Genomic DNA, 21389 nt, shown 5'->3' with positions numbered 1-21389 from the left:
CATCGTTTGCTGCCTCCAGGCTATGTCAGTATTCATCTAGCCACCCACATTAAGTTAATGGAGTGGAAGTTATCCTTGAGCCCAAGGTGCCACCTAAGATGATGATCAGTAATCATGACTCATCTAAATCCATATTGGTCACATCCTCAGTCAAATCATGCCTGGTGCTTCATAAGTTTTGTGCTTGTTTCCTTCTATTGGCTACCACTGTGATGGTGAATGGATTTTTAATATCTTCATCCTTGTGCACCAGTTCCTTCATGCTACCATTACTCACTGTCCTCTGTAAGCTTCTCTACTCTGTTGAGCTTCTGGAACCTCCTTCTCTACCAAAGTTTCTTTGCTCTTTCTATTGGCAGCAGCGTCTTCACCTACCAGGCTCTTTTGCACTCCTAACTCCTCTTTAAAAGGATCATTAGAAACTAACTTCTTACTCAAGTTTTACACACCAATTTGTGTGTAATACAAACATGAATACAATAACTCAATAGGGTAGGTACATCTGTAGTAAGAGGGACCAGATTAATGTTTCAAATCTTTGGCCTTTCTTAACTACACAACCAATTTCTGTGTTAATTTTTACCTGATGTTCCAGTAAAATACCTTAATATGTTGTTTCAACCTCATTCAATCTTCATAAAATATGCTAGTTGACCATTTAAAACGCTACCTCCTCCATTTCTAAGCAGCTCCTTTGAGGGGATAACTACATTCATTTGCCCATCCATTGAGGTGTTCCTAAAATCAATTACCTCACTTTAAGGACACTTTATCTTGTTATTATTTCGTTCTCATTATTTATTGCTGTTTACTTATGTTTGCATTTGCACAGTTTGTTGTCTTTTGCACTTTCCTCGATCTTTCATTGATCCTGCATAGTTACTATTCTGTAGATTTGCTCAGTATGCCCGTAGGAAAATGAATTTCAGGCTTGTATGTGGTAGCAGACATGTACTTTGATAATAAAATGAACTTTGAACTTTTTTTAGAATTGGGTATTTGTGCAGATGACAGCTGCTCTCCGAAACAATTAGTGTGTCAGTACATTTTCTTGCTATTTTTGCGAACTTTCAAACTAAATTATCTATTATTAAGACCTCAGACAGTCTGTGTTGGCAGCTTCATATCTAGCTCCGTCATGCTGAGCACCGGCACCCCCAGGGCTGCATGCTCGGGCCGTTGCTGTTCACACCGCTGACGCATGACTGTACTGCCAAATCCAGCTCTAACCATATCATTAAATTCGCTGATGGCATGATAGTGGTTGGCCTCATCAGCAACAATGATGAGTTGGCATGCAGAGAGGAGGAAGAGTGGCTTGTGGACTGGAACACAGCAACTTGACTCTCAACATGGGCAAGACCAAAGAGATGATTGTGGACTTCAGGGATATGCAGTCTGACCACTCCCGACTGCACGTCATGGATTATCTCACCTTGTCCCTCTACACCACTTTAGTCAAGAAACCATGGCAGTGCTTTTACTGCCTGAGGAGACTGAGGCAAGTGAGGTTCCCTGCCCCATTCTAACTGCATTCTATTGGCGCACCATCGAGCGTGTGCTAAACAGCTGTCATCGTCTTGTATGTGAATTGCAAGGCATCTGACCACAAGACCCTACAACAGATTGTAAGGGCTGCTGAGAAAATTATTGGGGTTTCTCTTTGTTCTTCTCTCCCCCCCCCCCCCCCCCCCAATTCCTCATCCAGGACACAAACCAGAAGTTCTGCTGCGTTCGCAGAGCCCTCAGCATTGTCAAAGACCTCTCCCATCCATCATGCAATCTCTTTCTTCCTACCATCAAACAAAAGTTAACAAGGACTGTTAGGCTGGGTATCAGCTTCTTTCCTCAGGCTGTGAAACTTCTGAGTACCCTGCTACCATTCAGTACACATTTATGACGGTGCCAGTAGCAGTAATACAGTTGTACACCTTGTATCAACTTGCACAACTACAGAATACATTTTTTATATCCATTAATACTATTGTGTAATACTGTGTGATATATGTACTGTGTATTGCAACCTGGTGTCTGAGGAACATTGTTTCGTTTAGCAATATCTGTGTATATGGCTGAATGGCAATAAACTTGAACTTGACGACTAATGGATCGAATGCTCTGATCTTTCACATTTCACTTAGCTCGGAATCACTGCCATAGCCATTCTCCTAACTTCAGTTTTGCAAATGGCAAGAAAAGGACTGATTGTACGTTGGTTGGAAACATTACTGTAAAGGAACAAATAAATAAAGACACCATTACAGGTGTTTTGCTAATGCTGAGCTGCTCAAAGAAGGGACTATTGGATGATATAACTCTTAAGATATGACTTAAGCCTTTGTAACTTGATGTTTGTGAGATTGTTCTCACATGCTGTGTGTCCTTCTCGGTTCTGACACAGTCTGATAATGTTTGTCTGGTCCATACCTGATGGTTACATACTGTCCTTTTACATTCAGTCCTTTTTGCATTTGTTTTCGAAGTTGAGCCAAATGGATGCAAACATTCTAACCGTTCTTCAGAGTATTGTGAATTAAAATCTAATTTTATCAAAAAGTAAGTATTTGAATATTTCGTTGTTTTGGAAAGGACAAAGATTACTGTTGAATCTCTGGGAGTGAATAAAAATTGCAAATAATTTCAAGCCCTAATCATGTTGTCAAGCATGTAAAACCACCATATAAGAACTTTGTGTGTTCTAAATAAGAAGATCAATATTGTTTTGATTGGTAGCAACTTGAGGGGAATCTAGGTTGCTCATAGGTTAAAATTAAATGGCACAGGTCATTTAGACCACTTTGTCTTCGCTGACCATTAAGTACTCATCTATAATGATCCCATTTTCCTTCACTTTGACGCACTACTTGGTGAATACAAATGAGATGTATTCATTTGAGACCTCACCCATGTCTCACGTGCAGATCACCCCTTTGATTTCAAATGCGTAAGGAGTTTTCTAAACATTTGTCTGGGATTTGTATTTTGAGCTCCCGTTTGCCTTAATTTCACTATTTTTGAATAGTTTTCTTTTGAATATAGATTAATCCAGTCCACCAGGGTATTTTCCATTGACTTTACCACCATTGATTTTAGACACTTCCTGTATTATCTATTTTTCGCCTGGCTTTGCACACTTTCAGTTCTCTATATATGCCATTTTTTTGCCCCACCCCCACCGCTTATCTAGCCTTCTGTGCCTTGGTGAGTTGGTTGGAATTGTTTTGATTGCCCACCATATGAGAATGAACTCTGGACCTCTCATTTGTGGTCGTTGCAACTTTCTCAGTAACAATAACACTACAGAATTGCATTCCCTTGTATTACATTGTTGTACTTAAGTTTTGAAATGATCTGAATTCTTGGCATGCAGAACAAAGTATTTTAATGTAACTCGGTATGTATATGACAATAATAATTACCCATCACATTGCCCTGATAGTTTCCAGATTTGCTTTGGCGAAAGTCTTTCTTTTCCCAAAACTTGTCTTATGATTCTGAAATAAGCTTCCCCCCAATTTAGGACCTTAATTTCTGCACCATCCTTATCCCTTTCTGTAACTACTTTTAAATGGTATCACCATCACCAGGATGGTCTCCCACTGCCAATCCAGCTTCTGGCTCAGATGCATCCCCTAGTCTCTTTTCTAGTGTAACTGTCTATTTATTGTTTCAATAAGCTGTCCTGGACACTCATTTCAACTTTTCACAATGGGATCCCAGTATTGTTGGGGAAGTTGACATGCCCTTACTGTTATGACTAGTTTATTCTTTGTTTATTCTTTGTGATATACTTTTATATCTATTCTTTTATCTTCTGGTAATACTAAAAATAGCTTTATTTGTCACCATGTCCATCAAACATTAAAAAATATGCTGAAATGTGTTTTGTGTCAACGAAATCTGAAGACTTTGCTGGGGGCAGCCTGCAATTATTGCCTTGTTTCTAGTACCAACATAGCATTCCTACTCATTAATAGACAATAGGTGCAGGAGTAGGCCAATTGGCCCTTCGAGCCAGCACCACCATTCAATGTGATCATGGCTGATCAATCACAATCAGTACCCTGTTCCTGCCTACTCCCCATATCCCTTGACTCTGCTATCTTTAAGAGCTCTATCTAACTCTTCCTTGAAAGCATCCAGAGAATTGGCCTCCACTGCCTTCTGAGGCAGAGCATTCCATAGATCCACAATTCAATGGGTGAAAAAATTTTTCCTGAACTCCATTCTAAATGGCCTTCCCCTTATTCTTAAACTGTGGCCTCTGGTTTTGGACTCCCCCAACATCGGGAACATGTTTCCTTCCTCTGTTGTGTCCAATCCCTTAATAATCTTATATGTTTCAATCAGATCCCGTCTCATCCTTCTAAATTCCAGTGTATACAAGCCCAGTCGCTCCAATCTTTCAACAGTACATCTTCAGAATGTGGGAGGAAGCCCATGCGTTCACGGTGAGAACATTGTTTTGCACACAATGATGGAACCAAACCCAAATTGTGTTCGCTGGCACTCTGAAGCAAATACACTCATCTTTGCAATAATGTGACCCTGCAATATGATTGCATCTTTTTTGTTTCTGAGCTCTACCCATATGGTTTCGTCTGAGGATCCTTCTCAGGTATGCTGCTTTATAATTTAAGAATGTTATTCTTGTATTTGTGTATCTGGTTACATCTGTAGATTTAAAATGAAACTAGTCTGAGTGACCCTCCACAGTGAATGAAATTTATTTGTTCCTTGGAAAAAAAATCTGCAAAGCAGTATGCAGGAAGACAATGTACAGTGTTCCATTGTTCTAACAATTGAACTATGATGAGCTTTACATTAAATGTCAACAGCAAAAGGAGGGTTAAAAATAAAAATAAAATCTCTGCTTAAAAATGCATGTCTGCATGTTGTGTTGGACTTCATTTGAAGTTAAAGTGTTATCTTGCCATAAAAAATGCACAGCATAAAAATGAGTGTAAAATGGAATAAGCAAACAATGTTGCGTGATGATCTGTGGCTTGCGGCTGAAAATACAGCAGAATTCAGGAGTGGGTGGTTGGCAGTGGAGAAACACATCAGTCTCATTCCTACTTTAGCTCCCAATAGTACATTTAAAATGAGTAACTGGGAGTGGCCCTATCCTTAAGTAAAGCACTTGAATGTGAATTCAAGTGAATTCATTATTTGTGAATGTCAAGTTTGTATTAGTTTCTGGAAACTAATTTATCTGATTTAATTGTTTCATTATGGTGATGATTGTGTTAAAACTTTTTTTTTGAGATACTTCATTGTCTTTCCTATTTCAATTTCTCTGAATCCTGCACTCCTATTGACCAAAGAATGAAGATGAAATGATGGCATGTATTCTTACGATATTGACTCTGCCATTTGTTGATGCCTGAGATGATATGATTAATTGTAATCTTATTTACAACATGCTTCCCCATCTCTGGTTTCTAGTTTTTGCTGATCAGGCCACAGCATGTTTGAGTATAGTATGCATTCACACTTTCAGATGTCTGAATCTACGGATGTTTGTTTACTTGCTGGTTCCGCTTATAAAGCCTACAGCCAAATTTCTAGAGAGCATTAGAACTCTTTTTATTAATAGGAATTATAAATATTTAATGGATTATTTGTTGATATTAAATGGACTTGTATGAAATTTTCAGCTTTTATTATTTTTGAAATGCCAGGAAAAATGCCAGACATTCTTTTGGAATTATTGGCAATATGACAGAATGGCAAGTAACAATTTGTCTTATTTTCCTTCTGTATTTGTTAAGGACATCGAACATCACAGCGCAGGAACAGGCCCATAGCCCCACAATACTGTGCCAAACAAACTAAATTACTAATCAAATACCCATCACAACTAATCCCTTCTGCCTGCCCTACATAATGTTCATATCATTTCATTTTCTGTATTCATGTTAGCTATTTAAATTTTTTAAGTGGCTATCTGTATTTTTATTAGAGATCTTGTGAATACATTTTCCATTATCAATAAACATATGTGATTTGGGGAATGGTTACATTTTAGTTTTTTCTCAATAAAAAAAGGTACACATGAGGGAAAATCTGAAATAAGTAGTTAAAGTATTAGAGAATCTCAGTAGGTGAGGCAGCATTCGAGAGAAATAGTTAATGTTTCAGGTTGAAAATTTCATCAAAGCCCAGAACGGGAAAATAGGGGAAGGGTGGATATGGGAGAAAGATAGAAAACAATTCATCTCTTGTTTTAAGTTTCAACAACAGCTCTGGCCTGTGTTTCACAGCTTTTATACAGATCCTTGTTTGGTTATTTTGTTTTTACTTATCACCAGGCAGTTCTCCAAACCAAGCAAATCTAGCCTCACCCCATCAGATAGAATTATCTGTATCCTATCAATATCTCCCCCACCTTTTGTAACTTGAAACTAACTTTGCTTTCTTTCCTAGTTTCGATGAAGAGAAATAAAATAGTGAATCAGCCATTTGATCCTTTGCTTTGGCTCTGCCAAGGTCTAAAGTTGATGATTATCTTCACCTTAGTTAATATTAAAAATAAGAACTCAAAAATAGTCACATGAAACTTCTACCTTTTGTACTGCTAAATCCGGTGACATATGTGCAGAATATGTAGAGAGTGCTCAAAGTATTATGAACAGGTAACGTTCTCTTAAAGAACTTTGTGGTATTGAGATAATCTGTTCTTCTAACCTTGATGTTGCTATCTGTGTTAGAGAGGAGTTGGTGTACAAAGGCGGTGTGCAGTTTAACGGTGAGTGATTGCCTTAGTCACTTGTGATTGCATGACCCAGTTGGACATTGTTTATGTGAAATACTGCAAGTCTAATTCACTGATTTATCAGCGAACAATGGGGGAACTACACGGCCTCAGTCATAGCAAGGACTATGCCTTGAGCCATGGTGTTGCCTGTTTACAGCTGCGCAGCAGAGAGACATCAGAGCTGGTGCGCTTCACCGGAGGCACTGTGGCACAGCGTCAAAGCTGGAGTTTGTGTTGCCCCCGGTGTTCGCTCGGCCAAAGACAACCTGCTGACTACAATATTCATAGGCTCCAGGTCTTGGATTGTATTTTCATGTATGATTGTATTTTACTGATATCTTACTTGTGTCTTGTGCTCTGTGTAATTGCTGGTACCATGTTTTGCACCTTGTTCTTGGAGTTGCATTATTTCATTTAGCTATATTCATGGGTATGGTTGAATGACAAATGCACTTGAACTTGAGAATATACCCCTAGCCTGCTTAATATCTTATGATTTATATTAAATCAAGTTCAATGCAAGCTGGAGGATGTGTATAATTGGAATCCATCAGTTTAGAGTAAGATTGGTTAAGTATTAACCTTTCAGAGTCAAAGCTGTATGACTCAACATATTTTACCAGAGGATCTCTTCTGCCACTGCATTGAGCCAGAATTTATTTGTTCTTGTATAAAAATGCAGGATTATTTTGCACCTGTGAGATGATTGATTTCTGTAACTGACTCAACATCAATTTTATATCTACAGTGGATTCTGGTTAATTGGGGCACATCAGGATCAATACGTTTTGGCTCAATTTCCAAATAGCCAAAGTTTCATGGAAATAGTCAAAAAGATATATCGAAATCCAACTACTGTTTAACTGAGTAACAAATTATGTTTAAGTGAAATACATAACAAATTAGAACACTACCAATACCTCTACAGAAGAATAAAACTGTGTATTTGTTGTTTACAGTTATCGATGGAGAAATTCGTCCAGTATACACTGCCATGTTCTTTTGATTGACTATAAATAAACAAAATCAGTACAGACATCTTGTGCAGTTAATGGACTGCCTTTGATGATTGTAATCTTCAAATCTTTGTTTTTCATTGTAATTAACTAGGTGATTGTCAATACCTTCAAGTTCTTCGTAAGTCCCAACTTTTTGAATTAGTGAAATTGTTTAATTTTCACTCCTGACCATTTCTCATCTGAATGCTTGAAACAGCAGCGAGCAAAGCTCTGAATTGTCTTATTGCTTATTTCCTGACAATTATCAGTGACAAAAGTCACTGCTTTTTGAATGCAAACACGTGCAACTGGGGCTATTTTAAAAACTTTGCTCTAAGAACAGTGTAGTGTTTTAATGGCCCCTCAAATGCACGCAACTGACATTAGTTCAGCAATAGTCTCCTGTCTCAATAAAGCAGCATAGTAGCTCCAAATAAACAAAGGGAAACACAGTTATTTCCTCAGATTTTATTCTTTAAGAGATGTCCCAAATAAGCAACTGCCCTGATTAACCCATGGTCCAATTAACTAGAATCCACTATATTAGCAATCAATTATCCTTTTAAAACTTGGGAATATACAGTAAAGTTGTACAAGATGTACCAGGTGCCCCTTTTGACAATGTTGAGTAAGAAGAATTGGATATTAGCTGCACATAAGGATTGATTCTATGCTTTGCCGGAAGAGGGCTTAATCCTGGGAATCAGCAGAATCTGCTTTGATTCTGAGCTTTCCTCTCATTGGAGTTAATAGCTTTGAAGTGGAATGAAGTGTGGCTATAATGTGATATGGATGCTGGAGTTTGGCAGGAGATGGTCCTTCTGACATCACTGTAAAGTGCCAATCCTGAACTTGGAAGAGCCAGAAATGGCATGTTAGGTTTGGCATATTGATGTCAAAGAAATCGAGCACAGAGTTCAGTTTGCATGATGGTTGAACAAGGCTATAGGATAAGGAGTATATCATGTTTCAGCATTTTCTGACTATGTAAAGAATTTCTGCTTGCTTTTATAAGCTATCTGTATTAAGAAGTGTTATGTAAAGTTTCCCATATTCAAAATTTTTAAGAGTAAGTTTTTCTGTGAAGTTCTGCTTTTTCTCCCCCTCTCTGTCTTTTGTTTTTTGTCAGAAATGTGGGTACGGAGATGAAATGAAATTTAGGGCCCTTCTTTGGACGGGTCCGGATCTTTCCAAGTTTAAATTTGAATGCAGTCTTCAAATTCACCACACTGTTCAATTAAACAAGCTTAAATTAGTGAGACAGTTGAACACAGTACACAACAATCACTGATGCTGTCTGTGTGGACTTTGCTCACTCTGCTTGTTGATCACCCTGATTTTATTTCCGAAGTGCTCTGGATTCCACTCACATCTCAAAGATGAAAGATTATTTGACTAGTGTAAATTTTCCCCTAGAGTACAGATAAATCTGGGAAGGTGATGGAATATGGTGCAAAAGGTTTACAGAGAAAGTTAGTTGAGAAGTGGGATTACTCTGTAACTTGGTCTGAAAGCAGAATTACCAACTCCAGCTTTCAACGTGAAGGAACACTAATGTGAACAGAAAACAAGTTGTTTGTCATGAGGGACATAGTTGCCTGGATTCTAAAGAAGATGCTAATGCATAGCTTTCATAATGCTTCTCAGCTGAAGTTTTTAATTAACTTAATATTCTGAGATTTATAGTAAAACTGGTGTAATTCGGTAAAAAGATTGCTGACCTGCTTGTGCAATTGGATCCTCGATCTCCTCACTTGCAAATCCCAGTCAGTTTGGATTGGCAACAATATCTCGTCCATGATCACTATCAGCACAGGTGCATGAGAAGGCTGTGTGCTTAGCCCCCCTTGCTCTACTCACTTTACACTTGTGACTGGTCAGTTAAGCACAGCTCCCAATGCCATTTTCAAGTTTGCTGACAACACCACTGTAGACTAAACCAGAGGTAGTGATAAATCAGCGTATATGAGGGAGATTGAAAATCTGGCTGAGTGGTGCCACGAAAACGATCTCTTACTCAATGTCAGCAAAACCAAGGAGCTGATTTTTTTTATTTCAGGAGGAGGAAACCTGAGGTCCATGAGCAAGTCATCATTGGAAAATCTGCGGTGGAGGTCAGCAACTTTAAATTCCTTGGTGTTATCCTTTCAGAGGACCTGCCCTAGGCCCTAATAAGTGCAATTACATAGCACCATAGTGTCTCTACTTCCTTAGGAGTATACGAAGATTCAGTGTGACATTTAAAACTTGGACAAACTTGTATAGATGTGCAGTAGAGAGTAGCTGACTGCATCACAGCCTGATATGGAGACACCAAAGCTCTTAAATGGAATATTCTACAAAAAGTAGTGGATACTGCACAGGCATTCATGGGTAAAGCCCTCCCCACAATTGAGCACATCTACAATGAGCATTGTTGCAGGAAATCGGCATCCATCACCAGAGACCCTCCTCAAGCAAGGTATGCTGTCTTCACACTTCTGCCATCAGGAAGACAGTGCCGGAGCCTCAGACCTCACACCCCCAGTTTCAGAACCTGTTATTACCCCTCAGCCATCAGGCTCTTGAACCAAAGGGGATATTGTCACTCAACTTCATTTGCTGCATCATTGAAATGCTTCCACAACCCTTGGACTCACTTTCAAGGACTCTTCATTTCGTGTTCTTGACGCATATTGCTTATTGCTTATTTATAAATTATTATTTCTTTCTTTTTGTATTTGCACAGTTTGTTGTCTTTTGTGTACTGGTTGGTGTGGTCTTTCATTGATTCTATTATGGTTAGTACTCTATTATGAACTTATTGAATATGCCTGCAAGAAAATGAATCTCAGGACTGTATATGTGACATGTATGTACTTTGATAATAACTTTACCTGGAAATTTGATTAGTTTGGAAAGGGAGATTGGTTTGAATGACGAGCTGTAGTCATTGAAGAGCAGCCTGATGTTGGCCAGGTGGTCCAGAACAGTTTAGAGCCACTGCGATAGTATCAACTGTTGACCTGTTGTGACAGCAGCTAAACAAAAGGGGATTCAGTCATTTCTGAGGCTGGAGTCTTGCCATAACAACCTCTCATCAATCAAAGCTCTTCATCACAGTCAATATAATTGGTTAGTAGCTGTATTTTGACTGCACAAATCCTTTCTGTGATTACTGTTACAGGCTTTAGGTCGACTGAATATGGAAAAGGTTTTTACTACAGGCTGCAGTTTTAGACTTCAAAAATTCTGTGCCTGATTTTCACAATGCTAGTGGGGCTTCTGAACAAATCCTTGGCACCAATTCTCCTTTATAAATAAAATTCTAATGCTCATTGTTGATGGGTACTTTAGGTTCAATTAATTTCCAACACTTTTTGGAGATTTGAAACATTTTGTTTTCTGTGTAAGTTTAGTACTTTGGATGCATTCCCAGAAATGATATCGTTCCTGAAATCAGTGCTAAAAAGGAGGCAGTATTGTGTTGTTAGTTAAAGTGTGCCTGGAACCTGATGCTTACCTCAGTCCTTTGTGGGTGCTGATCCTGATGCAGCCCTGTGCTCTGCATCTGAGTGATGAATGGATACACTGCTCATGCCAGTATTCACGTGCAGCTTTGTCACTCCAAACTGTGGGCTCTGGTGCAGGGCAAGGAGCCGTTTACACAGAATGCAGCATGCAGCCTAAATGGATGTCGTTTGTAATGTTCAGTGAGTATGTTGAATCAAGAGCAATGTAACAAATTAGTGCTTATGTACTTGAATTGAGGGATGTTATTGCTCAGTCTTTGGAATTCTTCCTGTGTTACTAAAGGCCACTCCCTAATATGTAGTGAAGTTTAAAAATAGTGTTTTTCCCTGCTTCCTATCAAGCAGTGAACTTTGGCATCCTCGGTGGGGAACACTGCTATGACCCTTCATAATTTCAGTCAGCCATCAAATTTAACAAGTCATTATGGTTTGTTCTGTAGAAACTGCATCGAAGCTGTTTAAGTTAATTTTATGAAAGGAGATTGAAACTGAATATAAACATCAAGGTTCCTTGTTTGGACCTAGAGCCTCTCTTTAATCAAGACCTGTATTTAATCAACTGAAGCGAGTGCTTCTGCCTGTTTGGTTGTGGCTGGTTTCCAGAAATATCATATGCTATGGCTTTGAGCTGGGAATGTTAATGTTGTTCATTCTTGTTGACTGATCACTTAAACGTGCTGTGTATTGCTATGCATCATTTTGCTTTGTGAATGTTTTGTCCATTCTGTCCTTTCTGATTAAAATAATTAATATTAAGAAGTGGAGAACATGGTCCACCAAAGATAATAAGGGAATAATGTGTTGGCTTTTTAATGACTTGGTTAGTTGTAGGAAACATAACGTGAATATACATGCAGTCAACACACACAACATGCTGGTGGAACGCAGCAGGCCAGGCAGCATCTATAGGAAGAAGTACAATCGACATTGCGGGCCGAGGCTCTTCGTCAGGACTAACTGAAAGAAAAGATAGTAAGAGGTATGAAAGTGGGAGGGGGAGGGGGAAATCTGAAATGATTGGAGAAGACGGGGGGGAGGGGTGAAGCTAAGAGCTGGAAAGGTGATTGGCAGGAAATAGGGAGAAATAAATAAATAAGGGATGGGGTCAGAAGGGGAGGAGGGGCATTAATGGAAGTTAGAGAAATCAATGTTCATGCCATCTGGTTGGAGGCTACCCAGGTGGAATATAGGGTGTCGTTCCTCCAACCTGAGTGTGGCTTCATCTTGACAGTAGAGGAGGCCATGGAAAGACATATCAGAATGGGAATGGAACGTACCTGCAGTGTCCACTTTATTAGGGATACCTGTTAATGCAAATATCTAATCAGCCCATCATGTGGCAGCAATCCAGTGCGTAAAAGCATGCAGACATTTATTGTCAAGAGGTTCAGTGTTGTTCTGACCAAATATCAGAATGAAATGTGATCTAAGTGACTGATTGTGGAATGATTGTTGGTGCCAAACAGGGTGGTTTCAGTATCTCAAAATACTGATCTCCTGTGATTTTTCATGCACAACAGTTAGGTATGCATGTTTATCTCCTGGCTCCCTTGTTTTCCTTTCAATTAGTTGTTATGTTTTGGAGTTACAAACTATGTGTTCTCTTGGACAGAACTTCGATGAGACCCTCTCGCATGGCTCCCCCTCTGTGATCTCTGCTGCCCGCCAACCAATAATCTCCACTCCATCTGTCAAACGCAACATTTCCTGGTGGCGAATCATTTTATACCGATTCCCATTTCGTTCTGACATGTCAGTCCATGGCCTCTTCTTGTGTAATGATGAAGCCACCATCAGGAGGAGCAACACCCTGTGTTCGATCTTGGTAGCCTCCAACCAGATAGCATTAGTATTGATTTCTCCTTTTGGTAAAAATATTTTCCCTCCAAGTCCCCTTTTCTATTCCACACTCTGGCCTTTCTTTTCACCTGCCTTTCCCCTGAGTCTCCCCCTCCTCCTTCCCTTTCTCCTATGGTTCTCTATCAGATTCCTTCCTCTCCAGCTCTTTACCTCTCCTACCATTCTCCTCCCCACCCCCCCACCCCACCACCTTTTTTTTCTAGAATCTTTCTCTTTTCTTTCCAGTCCTGAAGAAGGGCCTTGTCCTGAAAGGTTGTCTGTTCATTTCCATGGATGCTGTATGACCTGCTGAGTTCCTCCAGCATTTTGTGTGTTTTAGTTGGTGGTAAATTTTTTTTAGCCATTCTGGTAATTAACCAAGAATTCATAATTTCCAAAGAATACACAATTACTGTTTACTATACACTGTTTATGGTCCAAATGTACCACTGAATAGGATAGACCAGGTAGTTCTGTTTACATTATTCAATTCATTTAATCATTGTCCTTGGGCAGTCTACAGACATCCCACTCCCCCCCCCCCCCCCCCATCCCCCAGCCTATTCATTAGCAACTTTTTTTACATAACTGCTACAAAAGCCGTTTGATTTTAGTTTGACCTACAATAACAATAATCCTGTAGCCAAATTTTCTACTAACCTAATTTTCTTTTATGTTGAATTTGTTTATACTCTGAAATAATAGTTGCAGAGCCTTTGACATTTTGAGACATTACTGACTGCTGAACTAGAATTAAGTCAGTGAATTTGTGTTAAAAATATATTTTCTTTCCACAGTTCCATTTAACCCGGCAGATGAAGGCTTAAGTCTTTGTGGTGAAACAGTTGATCACCAGAAGTCCTCTGGTGTTTCCCAGTAACGCGCAAGACCACCTTGTTTCTGTAGTTCAGTGAATGATTGGCAGTTCAATAGCTGAGAACTCATGAGGGAACAAATGGAAATTTACTGGAATCAAGTGTTCTAAAATATCCTATGGGATGGGATTATATTGCTTTGCAGTTCCAATCAGTCTGTCATCTGAAGGGTATAATAAAAAGGGTTTTGGAATTAGATTTTTTTTGCATCATCATAATAGTGAAAGGTTGGAGATCAGGAATCCTGGCTGCTAGTTTTGGTGGGCTGTGTTTGTGTGGGAGTTGAGGCTTGGCCTAATTCCTTGCAGACAAAGACTTTATATTTACAATGGTTTTTATATTTACTTTATAATGTGATCAAGCATACTGTCAATATCATGTGGTCAGGATGTAATAAGTGAACTTCCAAGAACATCTGCAGGACCCTTTCTCAGTCCAGTAAGCTTGTAGTGCAGGTTTTCATTGTTCTTGTTGCAGAAACACGAGCAAAGAAGGACTCCTTGCAGATGAGTTTTGCCTTTAAGTCAACATTACCTGGCTGTGCTTTAGAGTAGCACTACACTCCAATCTAATTTTTCCTAGTTTGTGTTGTTGGCAATAGTGATATTAGTTCAATGCAATTCCAATAATGAAGTTTGATGGTTTGCTGTATTTCTTCAGCTCTTTGTAATGATAATTATGTGTTATAGGGCAGGGAAAGGCATTTGGAAATAATTGGAAAACACTATTTTCTGAATAATCTGCTGACAGGAACATCCAAACATCTATTGAGGAAAATCCTTTTATTGATCTAAAACAACCAGGTTGAGTTTGTTTGAGCTAGAACCATAGGGAAAAAGGCAACCTTTGTTTAGTGTGATTGAAAATTAGAATGGCGAACTTGAGGCAGCCACACACTCGTCTTCTGAAGGAAGATGGTGAAGAGTGGCTAAATCCTAATTTAAATCTTGCAATTCAACAATTCATTAACTGCTCCTGAATCTTCCCACTCTTCACAAAAATGAATGCTGTCTTGTTTGGAAATCTGCAACAGAATGAAAATTAACATTGTGCCTGAAGACTGCTTTTGAAGTGAAGTTCAGCATGAATGTTTAAATGACTGCACTTTCTGTTGTTTTCTTTCTCCCATTCCTACTTTTGGAAAAAGATCGTTTTATTGAGGGGAGCATTGCAGAATATTGGTTGCCAGCATGAAATTTGGAAAGAATTCCAAGAGATTATTGGCTTAGTCGGCCTTCTGTATGACAGGTATTTTGAATAGAGGATTGAAAATGAATTGACTGACTTTGTGAAAGTCACAGGACTCTAGTTAGTGTTTGTCTATTTAGTCCCACAGATTTGATTTCAGAGTAATTTTATTAATTGTACCAGTTCTGCATAATTAAAAATGTTTCCACCAGAACATAAGGAATAGCATGCAACTGGGCAGCATTCTCACTGCTCGAACAACTCATTTTCAATCCTTAATTCTGGTGCGATCTGTATGGAGTTGATCAGTAAGCACACAGGTTACCTCCATGTGCTTTGGTTTCATCATACATCCCAAAGATTTGTCAATTAATTAGCCTTGGTAAATTGCTCCTAGAATGTAGGTAAGTGATATTATCTTGTCGAAGGGAATGTAGGGAGAATGAAAGTGGTTTAAGGTAAATTGAGTGCTGAATTGCCAGTATGGACTTGGTGGGGCAAAGGGCTGCATATTCTATTAGTATTGGAGACTGCATAGTTTTTCTCAAGAGTTCTTACTTAAGGTTGCAGGATAGGCCCTTTGGTTCTTTTCTGTATTGCCATTGGAACCATTCTTCTGTGGCAGTAATTACAACAGGAAGATGTATCTGACTGTGGCCTACTGAAATCTTGCAAATGACCTGGGTACAACTTTAAGTTTGTTGACTTTAAAGTCAAGTCAAGTCAAGTCACTTTTATTGTCATTTCGACCATGACTGCTATGTACAGTACATAGTAAAAATGAGACAAAGTTTTTCAGGGCCATGGTGTTACATGACAGTATAAAAACTAGACTGAACTACGTAACAAACAACAGGGGGGGGGGGGGAAGACTACATTCAACTCCAGACCTGCCCAGGACTGCATAAAGTGCACAAAACAGTGCAGGCATTACAATAAATAATAAACAGGACAATAGGGCAGTAAGGTGTCAGTCCAGGCTCAGGGTATTGAGGAGTTTGATAGCCTGGGGGAAGAAACTGTTACATAGTCTGGCTGCGAGAGCCTGAATGCTTTGGTGCCTTTTCCCAGATGTCAGGAGGGAGAAGAGTTTGTATGAGGCATGGGGTCCTTTGTAATACTGTTTGCTTTGCAGATGCAGCGTGTAGTGTAAATGTCCGTGAAAGCCAGAAGAGACACCCTGATGATCTTCTCAGCTGACCTCACTATCCACTGCAGGGTCTTGCGATCTGAGATGGTGCAATTTCCGAACCAGTCAGTGATGCAGCTGCTCAGGATGCTCTCAATACAACCCCCCCTGTAGAATGTGATGAGGAGAGGGGGTGTGGGAGATGGACTTTTCTCAGCCTTCGCAGAAAGTAGAGACGCTGCTGGGCTTTCTTTGCTATGGAGCTGCTGTTGAGGGACCAGGTGAGATTCTCCGCCAGGTGAACACCAAGAAATTTTGTGCTCTTTTTTAAAAAATCTCTTTATTAATTTTAAACAAACATAAATGAAACATGAATACAGAGAGTTTGAAAGTACATAATTAATAGGTTAAGTATACATTCATATAGATGATAATCCATATATAATAACCTCCCAAACTCATAGTAATTACGAAAAAAGGGAGTAAAAAAGATTAGAAAAAAAATCCCCAAAAAAGAAGAAAAGGGAAAAAAGAAACCTAACCAACATGGGCCATTGCATTATGTCAAATATACACAGTAGCGTCAAAAACTCCGCACTTCCATCCAAATAATTAAGGATAATAGAAGCAGGGTTTAGGAAAAGTCAGTTTAACTAATACGAAAATGTTGGATAAATGGTCTCCAAATTTCTTCAAATCTAACTGAAGAATCAAAGACAACACTTATAATTTTTTCTAAGCTCAAACAAGAGATAGTTTGAGTAAACCAGTGAAATATAGTTGGAGGATTAATTTCTTTCCAGTTCAATAGGATAGATCTTCTAGCCATTAATGTAACAAATGCAATCATCCGTCGAGCAGAAGGGGGAGAAGCAACTATTATCCACCATTGGTAAACCGAAAATTGCAGTAATAGGATGCGGTTGCAATTTGATATTCAGAACTGTTGAAATAATACCGAAAATATATTTCCAATAATTCTGCAAACAAGGGCAAGACCAAAACATGTGGGTCAATGAAGCTACTTCAGAATGACATCTGTCACAGGTTGGATTAACATGAGAGTAAAATCGAGCAAGTTTATACTTGGACATGTGAGCCCTATGTAAACCTTAAATTGTATTAGGGCATGTTTAGCACAAATAGAAGAGGAATTGATTAATTGTAAAATTTTCTCCCACTGCTCAGAGGGTATAAGACAATGAAGTTCTTTTTCCCATTCCTTCTTAATTTTTTCTGATACTTCTGGCTGTATTTTCATGATCATATTATAAATGGTGGCTTCTAAACCCTTCTGGCAAGGATTCAGAGCTAACATTTTTTCCGTAATGTCCGTTGGACATAATTTCAGAAAAGACTGTAACATATTATTCAAGAAATTTCTAACTTGCAAATATCTAAAAAAAAAGAGTTTTAGGTGAATTATATTTGTTAGATAGCTGTTCAGAGGACATAAAACTATTATCTAAAAATAGATCACGAAAACATGTTATACCTTTTGTTTTCCATAATACAAAGGCTTGTTCCATAAAAGAGGGTCGAAAAACAAGTTAGATATAATAGGGCTTGATAAGATAAACTTATTCAAGCCAAAAAATTTACGAAATTGAAAGCATATTCACAATGTATGTTTAACTATGGGATTAGTTATTTGTTTATTCAATTTAGATAAAGAAAAAGGAAGTGAGGATCCTAAAATTGAAAACAGTGAAAAGTCTTGTACAGATTTACATTCCAAATTTATCCATTGTGGGCAAGATGCTATAATTGATTCTTGTGTCCAAAATATTAAATATCAAATATTGACTGCCCAATAGTAAAATCTCAGGTTTGACAAAGCCAAACCACCCTCCTTCTTCGGCTTCTGTAAATATTTTTTTGCTTAGTCTAGGATTTTTATTCTGCCACAGATATGAAGATATTTTAGAATCAATAATATCAAAAAAAGATTTAGGAATAAAAATTGGTAGTGCTTGGAATAAATATAAAATTTTGGGTAACACTATCATCTTAATAGCATTGCCACTCTTAACAATCTCTACCGAGGAGCCATCGATGTTCAGCGGGGAGTGTTCGCTCTGTGCCCTCCTGAAGTCAACAACCATCTCTTTTGTTCACATTCAGAGACAGGTTGTTGGCTCTGCACCAGTCCGTTAGCTCTGTAAGCTGACTTTTTGTTCTTGCTGATGAGACCCACCATGGTCGTATCATCGGCAAACTTTATGATGTGGTTTGAGCTGTGTGTTGCAGCACAGTCGTCGGTCAGTGGAGTGAACAGCAGTGGACGGAGCACACAGCCCTGGGGGGGCCCCCATGTTCAGTGTGATGGTGTTGGAGATGCTGCTCCCGATCCGGACTGACTGAGGACTCCCAGTCAGGAAGTCTAGGATGCAGTTGCAGAGGTTGGTGTTCAGGCCCAGTAGGCTCAGCTTTCCAATCAGTTTCTGAGGAATGATTATTGAATGCTGAACTGAATTCTATGAATAGCATCGGAACGAATGTGTCCAGGTGGGTTAAGGCTATGTGGAGGGTGATGGCAATAGTGTCATCTGTTGAGTGGTTGGGACGGTACGCAAATTGCAAGAGGTCCAGTGAAGGGGGCAGCAGGATTTTGAGATGCCTCATGTCGAGCTCTCAAAACACACACATGGATGTGAGTGCAACTGGACGGTAGTCATTTAGGCAGGACACTGAAGACTTCTTCAGCACGGAGGCGATAGTAGCGGCCTTGAAGCACGTTGGAACGGTGGGGCTGCTTAGGGAGATGTCAAAGATGTCAGTGAGAACATCTGCTAGCTGGTCTGCACATCCTCTGAGCACTCTACCAGGAACGTTGTCTGGTCCAGCAGCCTTCCGTGGGTTGACCCTGCACAGGGTTCTTCACATCGGCCACGTTGTGACACAGCACCTGGTCATTTGTAGGACGTGTGGACTTCCTCGCCGCCACATCATTTTCTGCCTCAAAATGGGCGTAGAAGTTACTCAGCGCATCTGGATGGGAGGCATCACCCACACAGTTAGATGATGTTGTCTTGTTATTGGTGATGTCCTAGATGCCCTTCCACATGTGCTGCGTGTTCCTGGCTGTGAATTCGCTGGGCATGTTCACGCTTTGCCCCTCTGATGGCCTGGGAAAGTTTGGCCCTTGCTGTTGTTAGGGCTGCCTTGTCACCTGCTCTGAAGGCGGAGTCACGGGTCCTCAGCACCTCTGTGGTCATCCATGCCTTCTGGTTAGTGCATATAGTGATGGTCTTAAACAGAGTAACATCATCAATGCACTTGCTGATGTAGCTGGTCACTGATACTGTGTACTCTTAAGTTGGTAGAGTCACCATTGGTTGCAGCCTCCCTGAACATGTGCTAGTAAGTGTGCTCAAAGCAGTCTTGGAGAGTAGAGATGGCTCCTGCTGGCCAGGTTTTCACCTGCTTCTGGACTGGTCTGGAGCGCCTGACGGGCGGTCTGTATGCTGGGATTGTTGAGATAATGAAGGAAAAACAATGCCAAACTTTTGTGATTCTGTATATTCCTTCTTAACTACCAGCTATCTTCAAAGATCTTATGGACTTTGGAAGTGGAGTCACTTTTGAGATGAATTAACTACAGTAGGTCTGTGGGCAGCCACTCCCCAAAGACACCACTGTTAAACTAGAAGATAAATTGTCTGTAAATTATTAGAATCCGCAGACATATTCTTTGGCAGTGGAACAACAAGCAGTTGGAGGAACTCAGCAGTTGAGCAGCATCTGTGGGAGGAAAGGAAACGTTGACAACTCCATTCCTTTCACAGATGCTGCTTGACCTGAAATGTTCCTCCAATCATTTGTTGCTCTAGATTCTGGTGTCTGCAGTCTCTTGTGTTGCCGAAGTGTTTGGTGGTGATCTGACTGGCGTCAAAGGGACTATATTTCATAAGTGGAATATGGTGAACAGCTGGTACAATATGTTGTGTTTCATGTTGCTAGTCAGTGATGAATTTGTAGGTTTAGATATCTTAGTGATACATTGAGAAGGAAAAATTTGAGCCTGGCCACTTGGATAGCACGATAACATTCATTGCATTTCCTTCAAGGATCCGATGTTGCCTCACATCAGAAACGTGAGATCACTGATAGTTACTGGAAACCCTCAATACTCCACATCGAAGTGTCAGCCCAGATGTTTGATTTATTAGAGGCCTCTAATGCATCAATATTGACAATGTCAGCTCTACATTTTATTTTTTTTCAATGCTTTATAATCTTTACCGTCTCTATCAGGTCACCTTTCAATCTTTTCTTGATGAAGGAGAAGTTCAGGTAAATTTTTATAGAAATTTAATTGGACCATATTTGGATTATACACTTCATTCTGACCTCTGTGTTGCTCAAAGTATTTATTGGCACAGGAAGAGGTGCAAGGTAAGACAATAATAGAAATGCAAGTTAAAACCAACTGCAAAGACTAACAGTGTTAAAGCTGTTTTCTTCGTAAATGTCCAGTGGTGTTCTGGAGGAGATTTCAGGTTTTTTTCCCCAAAATCAGGATCTGATTTAATCTCACTGGGATATATCGTGAAATTTGTTGTTATGTGGCGGCAGTACATTGATATATGCAGTAATAAATAACTAAATTACAGTAATAAATAATGTAAATATGTATAGTGCAAAATGAGAAAAGCAAGTAGTGAGGTAGTGTTCATGCATTCTGTGTCCGTTCAGAAATCGGATGGCAGAAGCTACTCCTGAATTCATGAGTGTGTGCCTCCTCCCTCATGGTACCAATGAGATGAGGGCATGTCTAGGGTGATGGAATCCCTTCAATAAAGTAGATATTTTCATTTATGATAATGTTCAAAACTCGAAGATTGTTCTTGATGGCTGGTATATTCCCAGTATGCTGAAGTGCCCAAATCTGTGCTTTTCAACACTATGACTCTATAGTCACAAGAGAACACTATTTTACCCTGAGAGTGGTTGTAAAATGCTAGTTGCTAACCAAAAAATGATAGACCCATTATATAAGTGCAATTGCAAAGAAAGCATGACAGCACCTCTACTTCCTCAGGAGTCTATGGAGATTCGGCATGACATCAAAAACTTTGACAAACT

At 39.5% G+C, this 21389-nt stretch overlaps 1 protein-coding gene across 22 annotated transcripts in view; it reads left to right on the top strand.

Moving 5' to 3' along the window:
• Window positions 1-21389, top strand: part of sipa1l1 (signal-induced proliferation-associated 1 like 1) — a 392549-nt gene that overhangs the window by 81293 nt on the left and 289867 nt on the right. For 2 of the 22 annotated variants that reach the window (XM_059954426.1, XM_059954448.1), the window contains exon 1: window positions 6734-6751. The exons of 17 other annotated variants lie outside the window; for them this stretch is intronic. The gene's annotated coding sequence lies outside the window, so the exon portion shown is untranslated. Of the gene's footprint in view, window positions 1-6581; window positions 6639-6731; window positions 6752-21389 lie in introns of those variants that run through there. 3 more of the 22 variants (XM_059954416.1, XM_059954395.1, XM_059954386.1) reach the window with 3 other exon arrangements.

Source organism: Hypanus sabinus, chromosome 2, assembly GCF_030144855.1.
Source record: "Hypanus sabinus isolate sHypSab1 chromosome 2, sHypSab1.hap1, whole genome shotgun sequence".
Classification (NCBI taxonomy): Eukaryota; Metazoa; Chordata; class Chondrichthyes; order Myliobatiformes; family Dasyatidae; genus Hypanus; species Hypanus sabinus.
Note: the sequence above shows the minus strand (reverse complement) of the source record. Positions and strands in the feature narration are given on the sequence as shown.